Consider the following 22,403-nt stretch of genomic DNA (forward strand, 5'->3'; position numbering starts at 1 on the left):
TCTTCATCAGTCACCAGTATTTCAATCAAATCACACACCCTGTTCATCAAACACTCAACGCTGTGCCTGATTTTTAGGCTGATGCCAGGCACCAGGTCAGACAAAGTGGGTGGAGCCCTACGTTGCTTGTTCAATTCATAATATTAAGTTCAGTGAAAATACGTCCTTTATGGGGTTCTTAGCTATACCCTGCTATGAAGCGAAGCTGTTCGCAGAAAAAGCTACTAACTGAAAGAGGTTTTGGACACAAGTATTTGCATGGGGTTTTTTGCACATCTAGACTTCGGGGCACAAGTTTGTAACTCAAGAAGAATCTACATTGAAATGTAAACTGAAATCTAGAAGATTTGGAATTACCAACATGCTGGTGGATATTTAATGTTCATTCATTTTTTATAAAGACAGCACTTCTTTTTAACTGGTTTATTTCCACAAAAACTATCTGGGTTTTTTGGAAATGAGAGATGGAGATGTTAAACCTGATTGGTTTAACATTAAGTCATCAACAAACACCAAGTCTGCTAAAATTGCTAGAATTCACACATCTGGCACAGACTATGCCAAGCACTTTACAAAACAGTTTCAACTGTAGTTAACTGGTTGCACAATAAATGTTTGCCTCTTGGGTCTAAAAAATTTGGTGCTGAGCCTGCAAGTAAGAGCTCAGTTTTTAGAAAGTCACCCTTGATTTTATAGTTACAGAGAAGGCTAAAAAATGCTTTAAGTAAAAAAGGAAAAAAATAAAAAATAAATAAAACAAAAACCCAGACATGATTTTCCCCCTAACAGAGCTAAACAAAGACAATATGAAATCTAAATTTCAGACAGGAAAGTTAAACATGAAAGAAAAAAGACGCTATAAAAAGCTTTCAGTTACAATAAAATCTGAGTAGGTATTTAACCTCACAGTGTAAAGTGGCACAACCTGGTATGACTATGGACTGCTGTAGGGAGACAATCCATACGATGGAGAATAGAAAATGTTCCACTGAATGAGTACATCAGCATCTCTGTGCAAAGCCGACTCAACAGCAAGGATCAAAATCTCACAGATTAAAAAGTGTCAGCTTCTACATTTTAAGAACAGTTCATTAATTTTTTTCCATCCTGCAATATTTTGCAAATTCTATGCTATGACATTTGGAGTGTTACCAGCTAAAATATGCTGGCTCCTTATGGTGTGTTGCCGTGGATTTTGCGAACTATCACAGGGCGACACGGGTTTTCCCTACAGCTTCAGGAGAACACTTAGCAGAGAACGTAAATACAGACTCTCCCCTCCATACTTAGATGGCAGAGACACCAGAGTACAGAAATAATGGTCTGCAGCGGTTCAAGGAGAGGAGACAAACAGAAAAATTAAGAAAACACTGCAACACCAAGTGCACACTAAAATCTCACCTTTCCCTAGTTTTGGCTGCCATTCTGGAAACACAGTGTGCACAGCCACATGGAAGCCCTGACTTAGCCCAGCTAATATGTAAATACCATGCTAGCATGCTGTCCAAAAAAGGGAGGAGGTTTCTAGCTGTTCGAGAGTTTTCCTGCATCAGGACTACTTCTAGGGAGGTATCGGTACTGTGACAAGGACAAAGCTAAAGATATGCCAATTGAAAAATATTTTCATTTTGCCACAGCATTTTGCTCTTCAGGCCACTGACATCCCTCCATGCACCTGTTCACACACCACAGGTGTCATGCCACTCCGCGTTAGAGGTTGCGCTTTGCAGTCACTTACAACTTCAGATAGGCACCCTTTCTCCCCACCCTATTTACTATTAAAACAATTGAGTTTCTGGTTGTCTGTCTTCAGCATTATAGAGAAACGTCCATTATACTCTTGCTCTAGAGAAAAACTTCTGACAGACAAGGAGTTTGAACATGGAAGAAAAATCACTAAAAATTAGGGCTCCTCCTTAGGCAGATTCAAAGTTCCTCTTTCCCTGCTGGCAGACACTCATTTAACCTCGTTGTAAGGGCCTCCCATGTCAGCATCCTTGCAGGTTACCCCAGAGCTTCGTGAGCCTTTTTCTTGGAAAGCACATTTTGATGCCTAGCCCTCATCTTCTCTCCTACTGAAAATTATTGTTCCCTGTTCTGCCCACCTTGGCCGTGAAGAAAGTTAGTCCCTTCCCCTTTGCAGAGTTTTTGTTCTTTTTTTTTTGCTAAAAAAGTTTTGGCCAAAAAATTGCTACCCAGCTTATAAACTCAGCATTTCCCCAGTCCTACCACAGAGCAGAACCCTGTGTTTTACATCTCACAGCCTGTCACCTCCAGCCCAGATCTCCAATCTATTGAGGTGATTTTGAAATTTGATTCTGTACTCCCACACCTTTACAGTTCCTTCCAGCCTTGTGCTCCACACAGGTGCAATATGGAGGGTGGTGCATTATTCTTTCCACTGTATCATTTGAGAAAACACTGGCTAGGACCAGGAGCAGGACAGATCCCAGCAGAACCACAGCTCCCTCACCTCGTAAGTCAGACACCTTCTCCGCGAGACCTATCTTTTCTTTCTCATCTGACTCCAGAATACAACACTAATATTAGTAAGAATAATAATAAAAACATACATATCATGTTAATATACATTAAATTATAATATATTAAATAATATAAATGAAATTATATCAGAATAACAAAATAAACTATATATAGTACAAATATATAATATCGCATGTATTTATAAATAAGCATAATTTTATATTCGTATATTATTCATACTGATATATGATACATCCTTACATATTTATAAAATATAACAGCGGTTATTTCGGGTCACTGCTGGGCAAACTGTTACATGATTTCCCAAAACAGCTTGTAAACCACAGCCCCTGACTATGTGGAAATTTAATCCCACCAAATAAATGGCTGGGTTCAGCAGAGGCATACTAGAAACTCTGCTTTTTCCTCGGCGGGTGGGGTGGGGTGTGCAGGGGCAGGGGACTGCATTTGACACTGGCAGCCGAAACAGCAGAACCCAAAAACAGCTTTCAACAAGAGCTCTTTTGTTCGTGGGTCAGCACACCTCCACACAGGGGAAAACACCGATTTCAAATGCTGCTGCCTCTAAAACTGAAGACAATCAGTGATCAGGAGCCTAAATACGGTGTTATGTCTGGCTATTAGCCTCTTCACACCTTTCCACTTGGAGCCTTCCCTTTAAATTGGATTTCTAACTTACCGCTGGTTCCAGTTAGTTTTATTGTTTGTCACAACAGGCAGCAATCTTTAAGGCAGGATGGGTTAATACACAGTTAAGTACCACAGGTCATTTAGAGGCTTCTGGCAGGGTAAAGAAAGAATTTCAGTGTAAACTACTAGCTCATCAGTGTTTTTTGCTTTTCTCCAGCCTTAATCCATGACAGGATAGCCACTGAAATTCAAAACTACTAAATTAAGTTGTGCCAGCTTTACACATATTTTGAATAACACTGCTATAGAAAATAAATGTATCACGGATACCTTCCCTGTCTATTTCTTTCATTAAGAGGGTTCACAGGTGAAGGGACTAAGCAATAAAGCTTTCAAACTATAGCGCTAGTGATTGAAGAAAACAAAGCTACTTTTCACCTAGTCCAGTTGCCAAAGCTAAGCAACATGTTTGTTGGGTGTTTGCCCACTTTAAAAAACATTTTGGAGGGCTTTTTTGCCTCATTGTCCACACTGACCAAAGACACTTTACTGGAGATCACAGAGGAAAATAATAGGGCAGACCATACAAAAAAGGGTGGGGAAATTAATGAAATAAACTAAGCTGGAGAGAAAAAGGGAGAGGCATCTCTTCCCTTCCCTTATCTTTTCCAGTTATCTTAGTTACGATTTATAAAAAAAGTGTGTAAAATACTTTAGGTATAGTGGCTGATCTTAGAAAATAATTACCTCGAACTATTGCAGTGGAAATAAAGACTTGCAGAAGGTCACAGTGTTCACTCTGTGAATACCATGAATCTAACACTGTGACAAGAAAACTTCCATTCCTGTAAGTTTTCACAAGCCTAAAACCCTAAGGTGCCTGGGTCCAACAGGACTCATGCGGTGTCTCTGAGCTAACACCAGTCAAGTGAACAGAAGCTTCCGGATCCTGCCTGTTGCTAAACAATAAATAAGAAATGGGAATGGAGCAATATGAAGGAACTCTCCAGCAATACGACGACTGTGATAAAAACTGCCAGACCAGAAAATGTGGAAAACACCTGTAATTGAGAATAGCCCCCAGATGACACAAAATAACTTACTATTTTACACATAGATCAGTCAGCCACAGAAGAGGTACACAAAGCTCAAACTACACCCAAGATCTGGGATACATCCTTTTCACCATACCCTTCCCAGAAGAAAACAAAAATACTCAATAGTTACCCGCTTATATCCCATCCGTGTACGTGCGACTGAGGCTAAATTACAATACATTCTCACTGTGCTGAAGGCATCTATTATTTTATTTCTGTTTCCATTTCGACTGCTCAAGTTTGGACAGTCATGAACAAGACCTTTTACTTACTTAAGGGCCCAGAATTACCAAACCACAAAAACATAATCAGTGGCCAGCCAGGGGTCTCGTTAAGGAATCTGTGCAGTGTACTTGTTACCACGGAGACAGGAGAGGGCTGGCACACTGTAATTTCTGTCTTGCAAGAGAATTCACTAACCCTGCAAGTAAATGAAGTTCATAAATCAACAAATCAGGGCCAAGGTCAAGCAACTGAAGATGAAGCAGTCGTGCTCCACGGGTCTTCTTCATTATTAATTGTACTAAGTTGTAAGACTTTCAAGTTCCTCTGAGCTACTATGCAGGTCCGTCACAGAAAGATGTGACTGAATCTAACGCTCCTCTTTGAATACTTTTCACAGAAAAGGAACCAGAAAAGCTGATAAAAATTTGCACTACTTTAAGTCATTAACCTTCATCTCACCCCATTTGACTTTGCAGAAAGGTGTGTAGCAACAACCCTTGAAAGCAGAGCCTTATGTTCAGCTAGTTACACTTGAATTACCGGGTACAAACCTCGAGAGGACTAATTGCCATATACGTTTCTGTGAAGTGCCTTACAAACAGCAGTTAATTTTCACACCACCTCTGTGAGCTGTGAATGGATGCATGGATGCATTATCACTCCCAGAGCGCAGATGTGGAAAAACAGCGGCACTGTAGAAATGAGTGCCGAGGCTGGAATTACAGGTCTGCCCACACTTCAGACCTTCAGACCTCTTCTGTCTGCATTTTATAATTATCAGGGAAGAAAGGCAGAGAGGCATAAGGTCGTGAGACTGAATACAGTGAAAGGTGACACTGCTGAAACTCCCAGAGTGTCTGTTGACCTGGAGTGTGTGAACACACAACAGCCCAGTCAAACTGGCACCAAGGCAAGGTTCGGTGGCCACTTAATGAAGCAGCACCTGGCAACTGCGGGTTGAACTGCTAACAAAGCAAACTGCTACTGCTTTGGAAACTCAGTGACTATAAACTCGCTATCATTGTGTGAATGAAACAGAATTATACTGTCCTTCTGAAACTTTCAGTAAGTTCAGTTGTAGGAAACTTCCTGGTGTAGTACAGAGACTACCAGCACACAGATGTATCAGCACAGGAACAACATCAAAATATATTTGCTTAAAAACCAAACCAAACAAACCACCAGCTGGCTAACAATGGCTAGAGAAGTACTTGAGCTGTTACAGTTTCTTCACAAGTGTTAAGTTACCTCGTGAAAACCTAGCTATTTTAGTGGCATACAAAGAAGACCTATGTTACATTCTTGAGACGAGTTACTGGCAACACCAGAAAGAGTAACTCCACCGTCTCTCACAAGCAGCTTTGTGCCGCATTGTACCACTGTCCATCTGTTATCCCCTGAACACTTTCTGTTAATACTTCGTTCAGACTGTATCTTTTTGCCAATTCTTATCTCTGTTGGGTGCAAGAGTTTTTAAACTATCGGGTCAGTTTGTTACTTTAGCTAGAAAGGATTTCAAAGAGCTAACGAACTGGAGCACATGGCTGAAGAGCAGCTTTCTGCTGAAAGCCGCAGGTGGATGAGCAAGAGGGACAGTGGTTATCGCTCAGCCAGGTCGCATGCCAGGCTCAGCACAGAGCAGCAAGTGACAGCATGAACCCTGTGACTTACGACTTGTTACTTCTGTATGGCCTTAGAAGTGGACAAAAAATAGGCTCTGCCAAGCTTGAAGTCACGTTGGAAAAGTCATCCTGAGACAACTGGCAGACCTGACACCCCAAGGCCATTCTACCCGGCTCCCGGTGAGCCCTGTCAGCTGGAAGGGTCCCAGCGCCGTGGGGCAGGCTGCAGCCGCGGCACCGTGCTGGCGGGGGTAATTAGGTTAATTGCGGTACCACGTGGGTACAGCCCTCTCGGTGTGTGCTCCGAGTTACGGGGAGGTGAACCGGAGCAGCCGCGGGAGAACAGGAACTGGTCACTCTTGACCTGAAAAGACCTTTTGGGGTTACTCTGTTTAAAGAAGTATTCATTTATCTGCAAATCAACAGAAGGAGAAAAAAAAAAAAAAAAAAAAAAAGGAAAAAACATTGCTGTTCCCGGCAGTTCACGGTCAAGCTTTAGCATCTATCGCAGATTTAGCTTTGCAGCACTACTTGCAGAGGCTGTATTTCCGAAAAGGATAGTGGGGGAATGGTGGAGAAGGCAGGGAAAAGCAAACTTCATGGATTAACAATTCAAACGTTGAAAGCCAGGGGACCTCAATTTTTAGCCAGTGTATTGTTTTGTTTCTGTGACAGATCTTCATTCACTCAAATGGAAACAGCCTTACTCTAACCTAGTACTACTGAATAACCAGCTGCGTTCAGGGGATATTTATAACCGTTAATACTGTAGATGGAAGGTGAGTTTTAACGTATGTGTCACAGTTACCCCTTTGGTTGCAGAGTGGCTCTGTTTCTGACGGCCAGAATTAAATTGTGGAAGGCTCAGTGTTATCTCCCCACCGTTCTCACTCTTTTCCTTTGCACTTCACCATCTTTTCCATGCTTGTTCCACAGTTTTCTGGGTTCCCTTACCGCTCCTGCCTTGTCTGGTTGACAAGCCAAGTTTGCGAGGGGCTGCCTTCCCCAGTGCGCACCCCACTGCCTGCTCGGGCTGAGGGTGAGGGAGACCCCCACCTCGGCGCCCCCTGCCCTCCTGCGGGAGGGGGCGGAGGGGGCGGGGGGAGGGGAGCAAACCATAGTGCCAGGCGCTGCTCTTCTGCCTCCCGCTCGGTGCGGCCACCAGACCGCGGGGTCCCCAAACGCTAGCCCCCCCAGCTGCCCCCTCCCACCTCTCTTTCAGCCCGGAGAGGGGGCAGGAAGGCTCGCTTTTCTTTTTGCAAGAGGGTGCAACGGGGGGTGGAGGGGTCACCCCCTTCCCTATACCCTGCCAAACCCCGAACCCTCCTGCCACTCCTGCCCCTGCCCCCCCCCCCCCCCCCCCCCCGCCCCTTGTACGAGCACCTCCCGTGTAGCGGGCGAGGGGGGCACCTACCCCTGCCACACTGCACGCTGCCCCGGGCGGGGGGCTGTGTCTGCCCGGGGAAGCTTCCCGGAGAGCCCCGCGCTGCGCACAAAGGGAGACACGGGCACACCGGCCGCCCCCGCGGGGGCAGCGCTGGATGCGCACCCGCACCCGCACCCGCGGCGCAGCCCGGCGCGTCACCTACCTGCAGGTGCCTGTCTGCGGGAGCGCGGGCGGGGGGGCAGTGCGATATCGCCTGTATTGCATGGGAGGGTTACTGTGATATTGCTCGGGGGCTGGGGAGGGGGGGCTGCTTGGGTCCCTCCGCCCTCTTCCTCCTCCTCCTCCTCCTCCCCCTCCTCCTCCGCCCCCCCCCCCCCCCCCGCGCGCTTGTGCGCGTGTGTGCGCTGCCCTGCGCGGTGGTACTCCGCGCCGGAGGAGGCAGAGGCGGGCTCCGGCTCCTGTCAGCTACCGGAAACCGGCGCTGGTCACACACACCGCAGGAAGTGTGCAATGGCACGCCCGCGCCCGCCGCCCCGCACACCGGCCCCGGCCCGGGGCAGCCCGCCCGCTGCCGTGTCGCCGCAGGGGCGGGCGCGCTGCGAGCCGGGCGCTGGCGGCTCCGCGCCGCACGGCGTGGCGCAGGGCGGGGGGCGGCCCTGGGCGGCGGTGGTCGCCGTGCGGGAGAGCGGCTCTGACTGCACCGCCATGGGTGGGAGCGTTACCTTTAAAAACAAGGAGAGAAACGCGTGCGCACAAGCGGGGCTGCCTCGCTAATACCGAGGACCGGGTTCTCAACTGACATTGAAACACTAATTCCGGTTGTTCTGGATGAGGGTCTGTTGGCTTAACACCGGCTGAGTTAGAGCAGCCGTGTCCAAATGACTGCTGCTCAGTTGTTTTGTGCAGATGCAGAGACACAATTTACTGTCACTTCACTTTTTTGCATGAGATCATAGGTATAGTGTCGTGCCATGTGTGTACATCAGTCTACGCGGGGTACATATATATGTACATGTATATGTGCACCCCCCCTACAACTGCATGTAGGGCAATAAAAATCACCATTTATCTGTTGTGAGAACTGCAATTTCCTTGATTTGTCTGCCACTACAGAGCTCAACAGCACCATTACTCATACTGGGATTTTTTTGCAATTAATCATGGGAGACCTCATCATGCGCTTGCAGCATTTTCTCTGGGTGTTGGTTCTCCCACAATAAGCGAGGTGCATGCCAAAGCAAACTCCACTCACCTCGTCGGTTGGGCTTTTTTCCCTGCCTTGTTGCATCACTCCAGAAGGACACGGGCCTGGCTGCTGCTGGGAGAGTATCAGCCTTCCAAGCCGGCTGCTCCATGCCCCAGAGGTTTCCTTTCCTTATCTTCCCTATGCCAACATTTGCAAAACTTGAAAGGGCTAACACATGCTGCTAGCTACAATGGCAACAATGCTTACACAAGAGTATAATGGAGGCAATCTGGAACTGTATTTGTGCCAAAATTAATGCTCTTTCTGGGTTTGCCTGTGATGCAGCAGGGGAATTTGGTAGCAGTGTTAACCTCGCCGGGGGAAGATTGCCATCCCTTCTGCTCTTGTTATTTTCAGTAAGATGTTATTGTCATGTCATTGCATCTCAGCAGAGTTTAAGGGTTCGGTGCTTAGACTCCTAAAGATGGAGAACGCTAAATGGAAGAAGGAATTACTCCGGGGAGTAAAGGGAGAGTCTGCCTCCATGTGTAATGATCAAACACGCAACACCCTGCTCCCACATCTTGCTTTTAGTGCAGGGACATGGAGCCAAAGCACTGACAATACTGAGGACAAGACTAGCACCTTCCCGAACTCTGCTGTGTCCCCAGGCTCCTGCCAGGGGCTAGTCTGGGCTGCTCTTCAGGGGTATGACCCCACAGCACCCCTCAGGCCATCAAATACACCTGGGAAGAAGCTGCATGGGTCATATGGTTCAAACCAGTGCTCCAAGCTGGGGCTGCTGAGCTCTTTTCAAGATCAAATAGTTAAATTTTCACAAATAATGGCAATAAGGAATTCCTGCAGAGGAGAACTGCCTTCTAAACAAACATTCTGCATCTTTGGGGGCCTTAAAACCAGGTACTTCATGTGCAGTCAGGCTGTTCACCTCCCTTCTGCAGCAGAGGAGCTGACATTGCTGGCCATAGCTTCTGTGTAGACTGCTGAATTGCACATGAATTTATTTTTTGCAGTTGACTTTGCAGAGCACTTGGAAGCAGTCCAAAAGTCACAGTTTGAAAGCCATTACCTGTCATATGGCTTTTTCATCCTCATTTCTGGTACCTCCTTCCTTTCTCCCCACTCCTTTGCATTTTTTCTTTGCTTTTTTCCTCTCATATCTGTGGCAACAGGACAAAGTGGACTCCAAACATGCCCTCCTCCCACCTTCTCCTCCCGCCTCTTTCTACCCCTTCGTCACTTCTTTATTGTTAGGAGCAGCCCCAGGTCAATGCTGTGTCTGCAGTCACTAATTAAAAAGAGGGTTTGAAAATGCTTCTTCAACCTACGACATGGTTGCTTGGCTGTTGTGCCCTATTATCATCACAGTGTTGTACACAGGCCTGTAATTGCATCAGAGGTTTCTGGTTCATATCGTATGCACTACCAAAGAGCTCAGCTAGCCCAATAATGTCACCAGCACTTCAATGCAGAACTGCAGTTTTAGATTAATTCCTTTTAGCTCACTGCCTGTATTAGTAACTGCACTGGAAGGGCAGTGAGCAGTGTGCACCAATGTTCCTGGCAAAGCAATGTTTTCTCTGGGAGGGAGAGCTGCTGGTGTTGGCTTGACAGGACTGTGCTGGCCACTGTGGGGTGGGCAGGCAGACTGCCCTGCCTCTGCGCAGCCACGGGACTGCCACAGTGAGGTGGCGTTATAGCTGGTTATTTCTCCTCTTGCTCCTTACTTGGCATAAAACACATCGAGGCAGAGCTCTGACTGTTGGCATGGACACCTGCCAGAGGTGCTAAGCATCTCTTCGTAGATGGTCCACACACTCAGATGGGGCAGCAGGGTTCTGTCATTAATGCAGTGGGCTGAGGAAGAAGGTGTACTACATCCTTATCCCAGACCTAACATAAACTTGGCTTCTGTGACCTCAGGCAACTCACTAACCTCTGTTTACCCATCTGTGCTATGACCATTTATCAGCCCTGTCAGGCTGTATGACAAGGGAGGATTTGCTCACTCCAGGCCCCAGTGTTAAGAAAACTGCTCCTGGTGCTCAGTGGGAGCTCATGCTCTCCCTTCTTGAACTGATGGACAGTTTGCTGGATTACCTGCTATCCCAGCAACACCAGTGCCACCAGCAGGCCAAAACAAGTGCGCAATGGCTAAAGTGTCCCAGATACAAGAACTGAGTCTTCCACCAGGAAAGACCAGCTGGGCCAGCAGGCTGTAAAATAGGATGTGTAAGTTGCCAAACAGAAGGGAAAGGAATTGCTGCCCTCCTCTTTGGAAACACCTGACTATGCTTGAAGAGAGGTCCCATGGTCATGGAGAGTTACAGCTACATCAGTGCCACCACCTCATAGAAAACTCACAGACACCCAGTGACTGCATGGCTTCATTGTGAACCTCCTCAGCTTCCTCAGCATCCCTCCAGCACCGCGTTGTTCAAGCAGTAACAGAGCAGAGCTTGGCTTTTCCCAGGGAAGTTCTCAGTGAGAAAAGATGGGTACCGACTCGTATCAGTGGCACAGGCAAGGGCCTGTTCCCCATTTGTGCAGGACTGGCAAGTGAGCTGGGATTCATGCTGAGAGGTTTGTTTCTCCTGCCCAGCTCTGCCCTGCATTTGACCCAGGCTGCAAGGAAGCAATGAATGAGTCACATCCCTACAGTTTGTGCCCCAGCTGTGCTTGTTTGCTCCTGCCCAGCTGTGCAGGGTCTGCCAGCACATACATATGCTCTCCGCCAGCCCTCACCAGTGGTTGTGAACCTGACCCCATGCTAAAAGCTTTGCCAGCTGTAACACAAAGGGAAAGCAGCACCCCTGTGAAATTCCCCCAGCACTCCCAGCAGAAGGGAAACTGCTCTGGGAGGTGCTGAACAAGCTGGGAGGGAGAAAAGGGTGATCAGAAAATACTTCTGTTTTAAGCAAAAGGCTGGCCATATGCTAAAGACCTAGCACAAGAGCAGCTGGGATGAGAGTGAAAGGCCAAGAATGATGCTCTTGACCACACATAGGTTTTGATCAAGACTGGCTGCACCACAGGAACGGAGGCAGTATCAGGCCACTGCCACAGCAGGCTTTTTCATCACTTCACCACAAGTTCCCATGGGCATGTCTCGTCCAAGGTCTGCTGATCATGGCTGGAGCCAGCCAAATGCAGATCACAAACCAGTGTCTCATCACAGTAGGAATACTCTGCTGTGTTTTTCAAAGGTAAGTTCCTCAGAGGAGCGTGTGCCTGACCAAACTAGCTGCTGCAAGAAGTTAAGCTAGAACAACTTTTGAGTCAGGAAAAATTCCTTGCACAGTCAGTAGCTTGTTGAAAAAGGCAGCCCCTCGAGACAGCAGCGTAAGTTAAAAAAAAAAAAAAAATTCATTTTTAGACTTCACGTGCTGTGATCCAAGCAAGATTTGACCCCATCAGCTGGAGCATGGACAGAGTAATATCTGGGAGGCCCCAGAAGGTCCCAGAAGAGCTGCAGTGCTTGGCAGAGCCTTGTGGTGTCCCACACTGCCTCCTTTGTACCACTTGGAAGGACCCTGTTTTAGTCAGCCACCCAGTATGCAGGCAGACAGCTGGATCTTCACTGAGAATCCCTCCAGATGCATCAAAGATACAAGCACAGAAAAGATACAAGCTGGGGAGCCAGCTTCCCAGCCCAAACATCAGTGTCTCATTCTGGAGCTGTCCTGCGGTCCCCTCTCAGAGGACTAAACATGAAGTAGACCCACTCAGCCTTTGATTACACACCTCTTTGGGTGAAAGGGCTTGGTGAGAGACAGGCATTTGCAAGTCGGTATTAGTGGGCTGGACAAGGGGTGTGGGTTCCCTGGTGGGACATCAATGCTTTGGAAGGGCAGAGTGAGAGGTGGGTCTGTGGGACAGGTACAACTTCCAGACACCCAGCCATGAAGACTGGAAGTCAAGGACAGCAATGTGGGTGGCAGTTTCCTCCCTAATAGCAGAAAGACAAGTGGTCTGACTTGCAGACAACTGGTATGACAAGTGGAGATGGGGTATTACAACACTTCTGCAATGCTGGGGGTTAGTGAATAAGAAGGCAGAGTCCTTCTTTATGGCCTGTGGGGAGGGCTTTGTATCCCTGCATTTTCAGTAACAGGGTAGAAGAGCTACACTGGTGTAGGCAGGACCAGAATAAAAACTATCAAGTGGGCTGAGAGCACCTCTGTGGACACCAGCTGTCTGGCACTGTCAGGGAGTAAAGCACAGGACAGGACAGGGATGCTGCTATCAGGAAGTTCCTTGGAAAATTGATTATAAAGAGAACCGAATATAGCAGCGACTAACATGTTTGTCTGTGGAATCTCTTTCAGGTTTCCTGTATAAAACATTGGAAATTTAATGTTTGAAAGGTCAGTTCATTTACCAAGGCATGGCAAAGCAGCATCACAACATGATCCATTTGTGCGAGTGATCCTTAAAGAGAAAGAGCAACCAGGCAACTTCTCCCCCACACCTTCTTTTTATGTAAGGAAGGTTTTTAAAAGCAGAGCCTGTGAAGCATCATATCCATATTCCTGGAACATCTGTAATTAAATACACACAATATTTCAAAGCAAAGCACTGCCAGTTCATTTATACTACACTTCCCTGCCAGTCCAAAAAGTACCCGGGGGGGGGCCTGCATGTTTCTCTAAGATCTTTTTTACTTCTGGAGATGATTTCAGAACAAATTCATCTTTGGTAAACCATGGTCCTTCTGCTCTGACAGCCCTTCACCACAGCATCTGGTTGCACCTTGCTTGACAGTACTTCACTTGTAATCCTGCTTGTAATGCTGACCCTACATCCCTGCTCCACAGGTCAGAAACCACAGCATAGAGAGATAAAGGGATCCACAAGAGTGGAAGACATGCTCCCTTCTCTGTCAATAGCAAGGCACACAAGCCCACAAGGGGCCTGATTCGAACAGGGAGGCTTGAGGAGAGTGGTCTTTTGCTCCAGCCGCCTGCAGTAGATTGCTATAGTTAGGTGTTGCAAATACTGCTCTGCCTGACTGGCGCAGGGCAGACTTATGCAAGTGCTCAAGCGGACGTCTTTCTGGTCCTGTGGGAAACACCAGGCTGAATTAGAAGGGGTGGGCAGGCAAGAAGTGTTCTGAGTTTTTTTCCTAAGTAGAAAAGCACCCGACTCACAGTGACTGGGTTTGTTAGCATTGCAGTCAGCCATCAACTTTAAAAAAAAAAAAAAAAAAAAAAGGCAAAATGCCTAGTTTCAAGTCAGAGTTACAATCTGAGTGAATAAGAATGTGTACTGATGAAATGCAAAAGAGATACCAGCTTACAACTCCTACAGAAAGATGGTATTACCCAGGAAGAGCTCTCAATTTTCTTCTTGCCCCATCTGGAGCCACTAACAACCTGACAGAGGTACCTGTTAGTTTTCTCCTGACCAAGACCTCAAGCTGTCATGTTCGGCAGCCACTTTTCCCTCACATGTGCATGATGCTGCAGAAAACACTGCAGACAAATCCTGTCACTATGGGTGTCACAAAGCTATTTCACATCCACACCTGAGCATATCAGAGCAGAAATCACTTCCTGCTGGCCCTTCCCTTGAGAGATTTGTTACTAGACTGCAACCAACAGTTAGCAGTCACACAGGAAAAGGCATATGAAGATCAGCCCCCAAGGTGCTTTTGAAAATCCTATGCTACTTCACCAGAGGCCTGAAATAACCTTGAGAATCCAGTCTATGCATTTTCAGAGTTGTCACCACACAACTCTGCTTTGTATGAAATTCCTGTGGATTTTAATTTAATTTGCTTTCCAGATTCCTCTTGTCTGATACAGCTCCAGGGAGTCCGAGAAGTCTCATTTTCAGCACTCATTACACCTTACTACACAAATGAAGCAGTTCCAGTCTCTTTTTCTCATGGAAGGACAAATGAGGTTGACAGTGCTCTCTGTGTGTAGATCAGACAGAATATGAACTACAATACAGAAAAGCTTCTGATTTCTTCCATGTTTGCTTGCGAGACAGAGCTCTTAAAAAATGTTTTGAAAATGTAAAGAATGAGCTTCTTTCCATATTGAACATTACTTCTGCTTTAGTTGAATAATGTGAATGTCTTACAGGCAAAAAAAGACTAACCTGGAAAATAAAAAACATAGAGCAGCCATCAGCAAGAAGGCATTGAGACAGAAAACGATGGGACTAGAGTTCTCCATTGCCTCTGACTTGATAGAAGCTCCCTGATTGTTTTGGGAAGACTCATAATGATAGTAGAGAAACCTGGGGTTTTGGTGGAACAGGACATACCTGTGGCAACAGCAGGTGAGTGTCAGCTGTTGTGTGACAAAAATACACAGGTAAACCACAGCAATTTAAACAAAAGCCTTAATAATGAGTATGGTAAAAATGTATAATAACAGCTTAACAAGAAACCCACTTGAAAGAAAGCAGGGGACTTGGCAGTATAAGTATGCACTAATTATAGGATGGAGATTTGACTGACATTAGTAAGCACGTACAGTGTGTAATTTCTGTACATAGGATAAGGACAATGGGCTGTTTCTATGTCTAAGAAATTGCAATGCTTTGGTCTCTAGCCCATGACCTCAAGTTATTCCCTAATGTGCTTTACAACACAGAGAGTGGCTTTCAAATGCAACTGGGTCATGCTTTTCACCCACTTACACTACTAGCTGTGCGTTCCTGGGTTCAGAAAAGGGGTTGCTTTCTACAAGCGACATATGAAGGCTGTAGCAGACCCACAGCACGTTCTTTTTTTTTCCCTCTCTCAATGACGATCTGTGAGGGCAGACCTGCTTTTTTACAGGATGCCTTACAGAGCTCACAGTGCAACCACAAAAAGGTGGAGGGTGGGGAAGGGCTTTGCAGTGACGGAGCTGGACTGATGCGGGGGCTGATTTTCAGTTCCACCACAGAAATCCTGGGGCCATTTCCAGCCTTTGGTGCAGTTGCCCATCTGTAACAGGTTGACAACAGTCTTCTTGTTTGAGGGCTCTCCTTTCCTTCAAAGAAAAGAAAATAACATCAGCCAAGGTGGTAAACATGAAGATGGGTCATTGTTTACTTATGATATGTACAACTGTCACCATCACAGGAGCTTTGCCAGGACTATGGCAAAGAAAATAACCAAGTGAGCCAGCTGGGTTTGTTTCCTCCCAGCTTTGGGTGAGGCACCCACATTACTCTTGTCTTTCTTCAGGTTTTTGCCTGAGGTAAACTTAGAAGTTCGAGAGACCTGATTTTCAGTGAATAGATGTGACCTTGGGCACGCTGCTTTTACAGTAAAGTCTGGATGACAAAATTCCCTTTTATAATTGTTTAGCAGAAACAGTAAACTCTTAGCTTATAAAGAAAAAGCTAACAACATCTTTCTGGACAATTTTTTTTCTAATGGAGTATAAATTATATTTCTAGGAAAAAAAACCCTGAATTCTGTGCACTGGCTTTATGCTATTTAGTCTCCCAATACCATATCTCACACATACTCAACATACAATAGTTGTAATCACCAAGATTACAACTGAGGTAATGCTATGGTAGTTATCGTCCACGCTGCTAAAACTGACCATTATGGGAAGGTATGTTCTGAGAGTGATGCTCATGCTATGTGGTTCCCGTCAACAGGAGAAAGTAAGAAGAGGGAAACATGCTTAAAATTACAGCTCATATTGAAGAAAATTAACACAAGTCTTTTTTTTTTTTTTTTGTCTTGCGTAGAGACTGAGCTTAACCATAGACCTTGAGCTTAACCATGCCATGCATAAACAACAATGAGCACTTTCCTGCCTATTTGGTTTTGAAGTTCTCATGTATGGAAGTCTGAGTCCAATCTTGTCATCACAATCTAATTGTGTGAACCCTCTTTTAGCACTGTACAGCAAATACCAGACATGGCAACTGCTGCACATACATGTGCACAAGTGCCTTCACCTTTGCAATGCCAAGGCCCTTCTGTGCACACTTCTGTGGCCAGCCTTTCACTTGCAGCTTTGCAGCCTTCCACCCGAACTGCTGTTTCAGTCTTTTTCCCTTCTCCTTCCTATGCTGTTGCCTTTGTGCTGTTATTCTCATGGCATTCCACCTGCAGATCTCAGTGTTCTAATAGGTTCGCATGGAAAGCAATTGATAACAGACTGAGAGTCCCTGCTTTCTTGCCCCTGTGTTTCCTGCCTGTTTTGTAACTTTACATTAGGGGAAAAACAATACTTGGCAAATAGAAAAGTAGATAATAGTAATGTAAATATCCCATAGGCATTACCAGCCATAAACATGTGCAAAGTGGAGTGACCGCATGTACCACCTGCAACTGATTAAATGTGATCCTGACAGCAACATACGCAGGAACAACCAAGAGGGAGTTTGTCTGGGTCCTAACGCCAAGCACAGAGTTAACAGAGGAAAAAGCCTGACAAGAATAGTTATAGTCACCTCCCTCCTCCTCACTGCTTGCTGACACTGGAAAGGACACTTTTCTAGGGTCCCCACTGCTTTGCTTCTTGGCTGTCTGCTGAGCAGTTTCCCCCTTCCTTCTCTTTCCATTCTTTTTCCCCGATGGTAACTTCAAGTTGGTGCGTGGTCCCTACTGATAAAACACTGTAAACCAGGTAGACAGGTAAACCTGTCTCAAAAAGTGTGATCATACTGTCCCCATACAGTTGGCAAGGTGCCCTCCTCTTCCTTTGGCATCAGCCTGCAGTGGGAATGGTGGGAAGCAGAGCTACAGAGGAACAGCTACACCCCAGTAAAAAATACTGACTCTATGTATTATTGCTTGGGTTAGTTATATTTAGATATTGTTTAACTTCACTATGTAAAGCAACATCTTATTCTAGGATAGAACAGGAGAAGAACTAAGATTAAGCAACACTCCATTGTAAGGGCTGAGATGCAGTGGTTTTACTTTCTGTCAGTGTTAAGCATTCAGGCTCATGTTCTTCCAAACCAAGACCCTTCCTGACAACAAAGCATTACGTCTCCCTGATCACTTTGGTGGAGCAAGCATAACAAGTCCTGGTGCTTTGTCACCGAGGGGTACACCCTCCCTCCTACCCTGGTGCAGGGACTTCGTACCAGATGCGAGGGAAGGCACGGATACAGATTTTGCTATTGCCACAAAGCTGCTTATCCCATCCTACCCCGCTGATGAACCCTGTTAAGAGTAGGAGAAGATGCTGATGCACGTTACCAAGCCGTACCCTCCAGCAAGCGGGCTGCGCGCCTGGCAGCACAGCACCGCACCGCGCCGCGCCGCACAGCACGGCACAACACGGCACGGCACGGCACGGCACGGCACGGCACCGCACCGCACGGCACCGCACGGCACGGCACGGCACGGCACGGCACGGCACGGCACGGCACGGCACGGCGCGGCACCGCACGGCACGGCACCGCACGGCAACACCGGGCGGTGCCCGGCCGCGCTCCCTCTGCTGGCGCCCGGCAGCTGCGTCCTTGCCAGCCCCCGCAAAACGGGGGCACACACCAGCGGAGGAGCTGAGACTGCACTGAAGAGGTGGGAGAGAAGACCTGGAACCTGGAACCAGAGCCCTTGGGCACACGAAGCACAGGCTTACATTTCCTTCGCGGCACGGTGAGCCATCGGTCCGGCTCACTACTGCCAGCAGCATGCCGATGGTGTCTGTGTTCTACATAGGTCTTGGAGCAGTTTTTTCTATTATCAGTTGGAGGTGTCACCCAAAGAACCTGCAGCCTTCTCTCCAGTTACTCATAGTAGCAGAATAGTCACAATTTGTTTAGTTTAGTCCATTTTCATGGGCCTCAAAAGCTGTGAACTAAGCAACAGATTAAAATGCAACACATTTCTGCCCTCATATAAAAATCCTCTGCATAATGCACATTCTGCCATTACAGCACCCCTTACAGGTCTCATCCTAACAGTGCACAGCAAACTGGCATGTTTTTCAGCCATGTCTGCTTACGGCAGAAACTCCAGCAATGGCATAATATGAACGTTCGTAATGCAAGGATCAAATATCCCAAACACTCAGCGCCACCAGGTGCCACAGTACCCATCCCGTGCCACAGGCACAGCAGTGAGATGCTGCCACGAACGAGTGGTTTAGGTTAAGTTGCTTAAAGAATCACCATCAAAGGCATGAATGAAATAGATGATCTCCAGAGGTCCCTTCCCACCCTGACCATTCTATGATTCTCTGTGAATATCAGCCCAGGCCCTGCCATCAGCTTTTGGCAATGGACCCCCTTAGGATCGCAGACTTGGGAGCTTGAGAACTCTGAGAAGTGTCCCTGTCCTGCAGTCCAGGAGAGCTCAAAGTGCCTCACTTAGGACTGCTGTTTATTTGTTTGGAGACTTCAGTCATCAGTAATCTTCCATCCTGGCCACATTCTGAGTCAGTAATAAATTACATTTTTAAAAAAAATTCCATTGACAGTGGTATTTTACTACTTGGAACCATAATAAAGAATGTCCCCGGGCTTGTTAAAGGATGATCAAGGCCATCAGGCAGTAGTGCTGTTCAGGTAAGAAATGTTTCTGGTACAGCCAGTGCCATTCCGCACCTCATCCATGCAAGAGATGCCAGTATGATCGAGGGACACTTGAGTGCTAACTCATTACAGAGGGGCTGAGGCCTAAACAGGGATTCCTGAGATAGCAGAGCAGCCCCCGGGAGGGGTGAGATGCATCACCATAGATACCCACCCATGCCACCTTATCTGAGGGGAAGGCAGCGGGATACTTAGCCACATGCTCATGATGCTGCCAGTGGGATGCACATTTATCCTGGGTCAAGTAGCATAGTGTAAATACATTTAACTGAAAAACAAGAGGTCCAAGTTTTCTGGTTTTCCTTCTTCTTGTTAATGAATTGCTTGTCCTGTTGGGTGTGAATCCATTACCGCTTATACCAGTCGAAGTGTGGGATGAGGTAGCCTGCCCTTCTCTCCCTGGCATAAGCAATTTTCATACAACTGCATCAGGGGTCAGGCACTGCCCTGATCTGGCTGCCAGCAGCAGCCAGTATCCCCCAGAGCAGCATGGTGAGCTCTCACTCTTCTAGCATGCAAGCAACACCACTGATGTACCAGACAGAGAAGAAACACAGTGGCAAGTTGGAGACAGGTTGTGCTGCTCTGGATCCATCTCCACAAAAGCACTTTCCTTCTAAAGATTATACCTTTCTCTAGGATTACACAGGCATCACAGTCCATCACCAAATGACATTCACAACTACCAACCATTCTGCGCAAGAGCAGTATGACTGATTACACAAGAAACACACAGCATTAACTATAGACACAGGCAAAGAAGCAAGTATGCAGACTCTTCCTCCAGGTGCCAGGACATAGTTAATATTGAATTGGATGCTGCACACCTTTCCCCTCCACCCTCACAGTCCTGAAAAACTTTTCAGTAAAAGAGTTGCACAGAAGGGAAAACTGCAAAGGCACGGGGTTGATGATGAAATACATAAGAAATTAAACCTTTCTCCTTATACCCAAGTTCTTCATTTCAGTTCTTGTAGTGTTACAAGACAGTGTTTGGAAATGTACTTTGAATATGTGTGTTCAATTGAAAAACATTTTCTAGTATCTGTAGGTTTCAGAAGATTATTTTAAGGTGGATCCCTAAAGAAACAAAATTTATGTGACTATTTTGCACACAAGCACATACATTGTGTTTTCCAATAGCTTGAGATTATTAGACTTTTTTAATAGTATCTGATAGAGATGGTCAGTTCCTACAAGCTTTGTGAAACACTACAGGAGAGAAAAATGCTGTTTGTCTCCCAGTCAGAGGAAAAGTTAGTGCTGAGTTCAGCTTTTACAGAAACATGTTGTGCATTCCCCAATCCTGGGATCAGAACTTGCATCTCATTAGACATCAGGTAATTCAAAGGTAAGACAACATTATAAGAAGCAAATTTCTATTAGGTCTACATCTCACAGTAACAGAGGACAGTTTGCAATTAGAGGAAGACATGAAAATGAAAAAAACTATCATTGAAACATCAGAATTTTGGGACATAATTTTTCTTTTAATCATTACAACAAGTTATTAAGAAAAATGTCTTTGGTGGTGGGCATCACAATCAGACTGAATTGTGCCTTCTTTAACAATTATGGATTTTATTGATAGTTATACTGCACCAAAGTAAAATCAGGACTGGCATTTTAAAACAGTATTGTAGTTACAGACGAAAGGCCAGTGTTCTACTAATGTTCGAAAATGAAAAGTGGCAGCATCTTTTCCAGACTCACTGCTAGTACTATGTCACCTTTAACACCTGATTTTCCTGAGATAAGAGCCATGATTGGCTTTAGCTTACCTATGAAGAAGAAACAGAATCATCAGAAAAAGAGAAGGAACTGGCTGTGCACAGGAAACAGAAATATTGCTAGAGTAAGATGTTCCAGTTCTTTAGAAATCCATGTTTGGTATATATTTTGTATTATTCGTGTGCTAAAAATGCTGAACCAGACTCTGCAATTAAGTCTCATACCCTTAAAATATCTCAGTCTAACAATGTATTTCCATATATCTGTATCTACCTATCTACATCTCACAATATTGAAGCACTTTGCTGAAGAGGAGGGGGCTGATTAATTGAAATCCACTTTTAAAGGTATTTTTTGAGGACTTGATTATAATTATTAACTTAATAGATAATTCTGCTTTCATGATTAATCTACTATCTTCTGACTTAATTTTAAAGTTTTGCTAAAGAAGGTTCAGAACTGTTTAGAACAGTGAGAAATGTGGAAATCACACTTACAAACCAGTGCAGCAATATAACGTTATGAAAGTTGTGACATTAACTCTTGTCCAACTAATATTTCACCAATAAAAGCCTTTCTAGAGTCAGACCAAACTCAGTTAAGAGGGGCAATTGCATCAGATGTTCTATGCTATGTCTTAATTAAATTATTAGATTATGGTTGATTTTAACTGAGAGAAGACCATATACATCAGGGGAAAAGAAACAAACCAGGTTATTTTTCTACCACGTTCCGCTGCAAAGCAGTGCACATTTAGGAAGCACAGGTCAGAGATGTGCAGAAGTCCAACAGTTTGACTGGATCCTTTCTGAAGCTACACGCGCTGCTAAAATTCCAGCACCTGGTTAGTAAAAGCAGCAGAAGCTTTTATGACTCTTGGCAGCACTTTTTGTGAGTTGCTGTGCTGTTGTGAGACTTTTTCTCCTGTGCCTCTCCAGGACCCAGTTTTGCAGAGGAAAATCTGTTTGAAACGGCAGCTGTAGAGCTTCATTGACATCCCTGCGGATGCCTCACCCTGCCACTGCAGGGGAAGATCCCTCCCCCTCCCTGCCCCATCCCAGTTTTCTGCCTTCTGAAAGCAAACGCTGCCCCTCCTAGGCAGTGTTTTAGAGAGGGATGCTCTGGGATTGGAGGGACAAAGCCGACCTGGAGAAAGAGGAGTAAGTCAAGTCTGGCCCAGAGTGAAAGGAGAACTACTGCAGGCTCGGAGGCCGGTGTGTAACATTTGTGATGCGAGTGGAAAGCAAAGTTGCTGTGGCACGTGGTTTACATGCATTCTCTAACTGGGGCTGGAAACTTGAACCTCTTGGCTTTTTCCATGGAGTTACGGAAAGCAGCACAAGCTTTATGCAGAGCGCTGAATCGCACGTCCCTTCAGACGGAAAACCTGTGGTCCGAGAGGCTTTATTGTCAAGTATGCTTCAAACTGGAGTTGATCTTTTGCTTTTCAAAAATGCGGTGCTGCTTTGTGTAAGCCAGAC

General features: G+C 45.9%; 1 protein-coding gene and 1 long non-coding RNA gene across 2 annotated transcripts in view; both read right to left on the bottom strand.

Moving 5' to 3' along the window:
• Positions 1 to 7,770, bottom strand: part of KIAA1958 (KIAA1958 ortholog) — a 68,924-nt gene extending 61,154 nt beyond the window's left edge. Inside the window, exon 1 of the mRNA XM_037374099.1 lies at positions 7,669 to 7,770. The gene's annotated coding sequence lies outside the window, so the exon portion shown is untranslated. The remainder of the gene's footprint in view (positions 1 to 7,668) is intronic.
• Positions 7,771 to 13,870: 6,100 nt separating this feature from the next.
• Positions 13,871 to 21,748, bottom strand: LOC119141344. Its single transcript, XR_005101907.1, has 2 exons — positions 18,237 to 21,748; positions 13,871 to 15,665 (listed from the first exon to the last, which is right to left on the bottom strand). It is a non-coding gene; the product is annotated as an uncharacterized LOC119141344 (long non-coding RNA).
• Between the last annotated feature and the right edge of the window lie 655 nt (positions 21,749 to 22,403).

Source organism: Falco rusticolus, chromosome Z (genome assembly GCF_015220075.1).
Source record: "Falco rusticolus isolate bFalRus1 chromosome Z, bFalRus1.pri, whole genome shotgun sequence".
Taxonomy (NCBI): domain Eukaryota; kingdom Metazoa; phylum Chordata; class Aves; order Falconiformes; family Falconidae; genus Falco; species Falco rusticolus.